The following is a 6,950-nucleotide window of genomic DNA, read 5'->3' as shown; positions in this document are numbered from 1 at the left end:
TCTATGTACATCTTCTGTGAGAGTCCCAGCATCCTATTTGGTCTATCTCTATAGACCTTAATACCCAGTATAAAGGATGCCTCTCCTAGATCTTTCATAGAGAACTCCTTAAACAACCATATTTTGACTGAGGTCAATATGGAAATATCATTTCAAATCAGCAGGATGTCATCTACGTACAGTACAAGGAAGACAACTATGCTCCCACTGACCTTCTTTAACACACATGGTTCCTCCTCATTCTTGATGAAACCAAACATTTTGATCACATCATTGAAACGAGTATTCCAGCTCTAAGATGCTTGCTTAAGTCCATAAATGGACCTTTGCAGCTTGCAGATCTTGTGATCATCATCACTGGATGTGAAATCAAGCGGCTGTTCTATATAGATATCCTCCTCAAGATATCTAATTAAGAATGCCATTTTCACATTCATCTGCCATATTTCATAATCAAAATAGGCTGCAACAGCAAGCAATGTGCGGATGGATTTTAGAATGGCTACGGGCGAAAAGGTATCCTGATAGTCAATGCCTTCACGCTGACTATAACCTTTCGCTACGAGCCTAGCCTTGAATGTCTCCACATTTCCATCTGCACCTATCTTTCTCTTGAAGATCTATTTACACCTAATAGGTACAATACCTTCAGGTGGATCTACCAAGATCCAGACTTGGTTTGAGTGCATCGAGTTAATTTCTAATCTCATTGCCTCTAACCATTTCTCAGAGTCGATATCTGATATCGCCTCGTCATAGGTCTTGGGGTCATCACCATGAGTCCCATTTCTCGTGAGGAACATTTTCTCTACTTTCTCTTGTATAGTACCTAAGTACCTTTCAAGAGGACGAAAAATCCTAGTCGATCTATAAGGTGGAAGAGGTTGTGTTAGGACTGGTTCTAATTGATTTGGTTCCTCAGGTTCTTTAGCTTGTTGCTCTAAGAAGACATTCTCTTTGAGCTTAATTATTCTTTCGATGCCACCATCTTGAATAAACTATTTTTCAAAAAAAATAGCACATCAATTCACAATCACATTGTGATCTTCCGAAATATAGAAATAGTATCCTAATGACTCTTTAGGATATCCTATGAACCAAGCTCTAAAAGACCTGACTCTAACTTATCCGCTTGCTGTCTCTTGACATGAGCCAGACAATCCCAAATTTTGAGATGACTCAGACTTGCTTTCTTACCATGCCATATCTCATACGGTGTGGTAGGAACAGTTTTAGAGGGAATCCTATTCAATACATATATTACTGTCTTGAGACAATATCCCCAAAGAAACTCAAGGAGGTCTGTGAAGCTCATCATGGAACAGACCATATCTAATAGGGTTCGATTTCTCTATTCTGAAACTCCGTTGAGTTGTGGCGTTCCAGGTGGAGTCCATTGAGAGACTATACCATTGTCCTTAAGATAGTCTAGAAACTTTTGACTAAGGTATTCACCTCCTCGATCTGATCGAAGAACCTTAATGGGCTTTTCTGTTTATTTTTCTACCTCATGCCTGAATTCTTTAAACTTTTCAAAGGCTTCAGACTTGTGTTTCATTAGAAACATATGTCCGTACCTAGACATATCATCGGTAAAGGTAATGAAGTAGACATAGTTGCCTCTAGCCGGCACATCAAATAGGCCGCACACATCCATATGTACTAGGGCAAGTAGGTCTGTGGCCCTTTCCCCATGTCCTACAAAAGAGAGCTTGATCATTTTGCCTTGAAGGCATGATTCACAAACTGGATATGACTTGAAAGTCAATGGACTCAATAGCCCGAATTTCTCCAATTTGTTAACCCTGTTTTTCGCTATATGACCTAGCCTTAGGTGCCACAGATACCTATCATTTAGACTATCTCTAGGCCTTTTAATTCTCATGGCATTCACATTTGCTCGATATGAAATACAGATACATCAATATGTAGCTGATAGAGATCATTAGAAAACTATTTACAATTTTATTATTTTCATAAAATATGTTACAATGGTCCTTATGAAAGCTAATCACATAGCCTTCTTGTGCTAAACATGAAACAGAAATCAAATTTCTGCTTGCTGCAGGCACATAATAACAGTCTCTAAGAACTAAATCTAATCCTAACGGTAATCGCAGAGGGTAGGTTCCCACAGCCACAGTAGAAACTCTTATTCCATTTTCGATGCGTAGGATCATATCCCCATCCCTCAGCCTCCTGCTCTCCTCAAGATCCTGTATAGAAGTGCACAAATGAGCACTAGAACCAGAGTCAAGTACCCAACTGGATGCAGAGGAAACCGTAAGATTAGATTCTATAACAAGCATACCTCCAGAAGGACATCCTTCTTGTTCTTCAGGGTGGCCAGGTACTGAGGACAGTTCCGTTTCCAATGGCCGTCTGAATTGCAGTGAAAATTTTTTTTTTTCAGCAGTCTTATTCTTCAATTCCGTCTTCTTCCTTTTTCCATCCACCTTCTGCTTCTTCGCAGACTTTTTCTTCTTTCCAAAAGACTTTTTCTTGAAAGAAGTCCGCTCCACAGTAAGGACTGAGCCTTTTGAACTCTTCAAAGAAAGCTTAGCCGTAACCAACATGTTCATTAACTCAGTCAAGATACACTGCATCTTATGTATATGGAAGTTCATGATGAACTGATATGCATCGGACAAGGACTGAAGGATCACATCAATCTGAAAATCCTTGTCTAAGATGATACCAAGCTTCTCAAGCTCCTCAAGGTCCTTGATCATTGTCAAACAATGATCTTGGACTGACTGCCCATCACGCATTTTAGCCTTAAAAAGTCTTTGGCAGACTTGATACTTGGCTGCAAGACTTTGTTCACCAAACAACTCTTGTAGGTGAGCCAACATTTGGCAGGTAGTCATAATATTCTCATGCTGGCACTGCAAGTCATCAGATATTGCACCCAACATGTAGTACCTGGCTTTGTTATCTTCATCTATCCACTTTTTTAGAGATGCTCTCTGTTCAGCAGTCGGACGTGCTAGCATGGCAGGTGGGTCCTGATCCAAGATATGAGTCAGTTTCTTGAAATCCAGAACAATTCTATAGTTTCTCAACCAGTCCTTGAAATTAGGTCCAGTCAATCTGTGGGTGTCTAGTATTTTGGTCAGGGTGTTGGACATAGACATGTTTCCTGTAGAGAGTCAAAAGTTTCTAGTTAGATTTTGTAATCAGACTTAACCAATTTGTTTAGGGGTTTCATTTTTAAACAAATTAGGCTCCCACTATTTTCTCAGATTCTTACACTCCCGAGGTAGAGATGTGAAAATCTTTATGATTAGTGATTTCTAGTGGGTGGTGCGATCTCACCGACTGGCTCACCACTGATAGACACTTAATTTAAGTCATTTAAAGTAGAAAATTCATAGTTAATTTATTTTATTTATTAAGAATTTGATGCTTCTTTTTATGTTTTACAGAAAAGGTGATCGCCGATACAAAGAGTCCGATTCGTAGATCAAAAAGACTCAAGTTTGAAGAAAATTAGACTTAAAATAAAATTAAATAAAAAAAGGATGCATACGGTATTATAGAAAATGAAGATACTATGCAAGGAATCCAAAAAAGATATAAGCGTCATTGTAAAGAAACAAAAGTTTCTTTTTGGAATAAAAAACAAAGAGAGTGTTCATGTATGGTTCACGCGATTGGACGCGCGGGCAGGCGTGCGGGCGGACGCAAGCGCGGGCACGAGGCAAGTGCGGCACGGCAGCAGCGGGCGGGGTTTTTGCTGGCAGACGCGTTCGAACAGATGCCATTAATAGGAAAAAAATATGATATTGAAAATTTATATTTTCTTTATCTGTTTGTGATCTTTCCATCTTATCCATCATCTTTAGTCTTTAGTATTTTTTTAGTTCCACATCGAAAAACCATATAAAACTCCTCTCTCCTAACACCTATAAAAGGCTTTTGTACTCCATTGGAGGGGAGCCCAGAAATTCTTCTAAGCCTTGCATAAAGGGATAGAAAGGGACTACTTCATGAGTAGCTAGGCTAGCAGTCTCGGGAGTGGAGAAGAAATTTTGTAACGACACAGAGATGTTTATTGTTCTAAACTTTCTTGTATTTTTTATATGCAATAAAGATTATGCTTTTTATTTAAATTATCATGAGTTCTTTATTTGCTCTCTTTTATATGCTTTTATTTATGCTTTCTTGTTAGATTAATATTAGGAATAACTTTTACTTTCTGGAGACGCGCCATGATCTACGGGTATGGGGCGTGCCGAGGAAAGAAGAGTTGTTTACCTAGTACTTTCTGAGATGCACCGTGATCTACGGGTATGGGGCATGTCGAGGAAAGATAGATATTTTTTCTAAGATTAATCGCATCTATTTAATTAAAAAAAAAGAGATACAACTCTACTAGTGTAAGATTAATTCAAAACTCTCGAGCTCTTTATTTTCTAATTACATCAATTTTAAGATAATTTATTTTTTAAATCAAAACAATGCTTCTTTCTTTTATTTTGCAATCTCAACTTAGCCCAAGGTCCCTGAGGATACGATCTCGACTCATCCTACCTACGTAGTGAGTAGAGTTATTTTTGATGCTATCAATGACTATGCATCAAATTTTGGCGCCGTTGCCGAAGACCTTGGCATGGTTGAATTAAAAAAAAAAGCCACTGACATTTCATAACACTTAACTAAAATAGCATAACCTCAAATATAAAAAATTTTAAATTGATTGGACACCTTGTTTCTTTGCATTTATCTCCATAATTGATCTTAAGGGCAATAACCCATTAATCAGATAAGGTAGGAATTTGATCACCCTTTCTTGGCCCAAAAATCATAACCTTCATTCTGCATTAAACCAAGCCTTAATTTTAAAATCAACTAGACATCACCCTAGGAATTTTGAGCTCAATAGGATAAGAAAGCTCTAGAGTTGAACCGAGTGTGGATTGGTTAATTGCTCGATGTCTAAGGCAAGTGGTTAAAGAAAGTGATTTTCAATTGGTTCTGTTGACTGACCTGGCCAACTCAGTTGGTATCTAAGGAAAGCAACGAGCAGGGAACCTCCCACATCTTACGCTTACCTGGCCGAGTCAGTTAGTCAGTCTTGAGCTTGGAGTGCTCAAAGGCGGTCTTGGAAGTTAGGAGCTGTCTAAATCTAAGTTAACCTTAGGATAGAGAGTCTATGCTTGTTTAAGTTGATTGCAATTAACATCTAAACATTAACTAATTTCTCCCTTTTCATAGATTTAAGATTCTTAGGTTCTTCTCTTTAGATTTTCTTCATTTTTTGTCACTTTATTATAAATATATATATATATATATATTATAAAACTAAAATTTTTTATGTTTGCTCTAAAGTATAATTGTAAGGTGTATGCTTGGCCGTAGATCGTTACGACCAGAAATCCAACCTTTTGATCCAAAAATAGAAAGAATCTTTAGAGCCAACAAACGTAAAAATATGGATCGAAATCAGGAGAATGATCCACCCAGGCAATTGAAGGAGTATTTTACTCCTTCCACATATACCTACTCTCCTTGTATTCAAGTGCCCCCTGTGGAGGCCACTCAATATGAAATTAAGTCCAGTATAATCCAAATGTTATCTTCATTTTATGGACTTAGTAATGAGGATCCTTATAAACATCTTGAAGAATTTCTTGAGATATGCTCAACTGTCAAAATTCACAACTTCTCCGATGATGCTCTTAGGTTAAAATTATTCCCTTTCTCACTTAAGGACAAAGCCAAATACTGGCTACATACTTTGGATTCCATGACTATATCAACCTGGGACTAGCTACAAGGAGAGTTTCTCAAGAAATATTTTCCATAGAAAAAATTAATCAAATAAGGAAAGCCATAACTAGTTTTTCCCAATTAGATGGAGAAATGTTTCATGAAACATAGGAGAGATTAAAGGACCTTATTAGAAAATATCCCCACCATGCTGTATCCAAGTGGCAGTTAATCCAATATTTTTATGATGGGCTATCTAAAAGACATCGACAAATGGTCGATGCATCATGCGGTGGGACATTCATGCTAAAAAGTGAGGATGAGGCATGGCAATTATTTGAAATTTTAAGTGAAAATTCATTACATCATATGTCTGCCTCTATTAGAGATAAACCCATGTTAAACCTAAAGAGAGGTGGAATATATGAAGTAGGAAATACCATAGATATCCATCATAAGGTAGATGAACTGTCCCAAAAATTAGATCGTCTTCTAAATACTGGACAATCCCCAATTCCACCTAACCCAATCCAAGAAGTTTGTGCATTGTGTGCAAGTTCGAACCATTTTGTTAGTGAATGCCCAGCCGCACCTCAATTTCCTGAGTTTGTGCACGAGCAGGTTCAGCAAGCTCAAGTCCAACAAGCTCGCAGACCAGGAAACGATCCTTATTCGAACACTTATAACCCCGACTGGAAAAACCATCCAAATTTTTCTGGAGACCACAACCAGTGGTTGGTCCTGCCACACCTCGACCTCAATATCAGGACCCAACATATAGGCATGGACCATACCATCAATTTCAAAATGTTCCTCAACCGTCTACTACTGGTCACAGTTCAGCTTTTGAGAAAAAAGTTCTGAAAGCACTAGAATGATTAGAAGTCAATACTCAGACCCTTAACTCTCACACACAATCCATTGCTAAGCTAGAGACCCAAATAGGTCAACTAGCGACTGCATTCAGTAGGAGGGAAGGAGGAAAATTACCTAGCCAACCCGAGAGCAATCCAAGAGGGCAATTTGTGATTGAGAGCTCTAATACCTCAGAAGTTTTTTCTAAACATGCCAAATCAATCATGACTCTGAGAAGTGGGAAGGTCATTGAACACACTAGTAAAACCAATGAGACCGACCCTAAACCTCTAACCGAAGCTAAATCACCCAAGAACAAGGAGGACCTGAAAATAGAGAAGGAACCAACTGCACCGGAATCATCTTACTTGCCTAAAGTC

General features: G+C 38.3%; 1 non-coding gene across 1 annotated transcript; it reads right to left on the bottom strand.

The window, feature by feature from the left end:
• Positions 1–5,823: 5,823 nt before the first annotated feature.
• LOC140858892 (small nucleolar RNA R71) lies at positions 5,824–5,929 on the bottom strand. Its single transcript, XR_012142296.1, has one exon. It is a non-coding gene; the product is annotated as a small nucleolar RNA R71 (small nucleolar RNA).
• Between the last annotated feature and the right edge of the window lie 1,021 nt (positions 5,930–6,950).

The sequence above is a fragment of the Elaeis guineensis genome, chromosome 6 (genome assembly GCF_000442705.2).
Source record: "Elaeis guineensis isolate ETL-2024a chromosome 6, EG11, whole genome shotgun sequence".
Classification (NCBI taxonomy): Eukaryota; Viridiplantae; Streptophyta; class Magnoliopsida; order Arecales; family Arecaceae; genus Elaeis; species Elaeis guineensis.
This window is presented reverse-complemented; position numbering and strand designations above follow the sequence as displayed.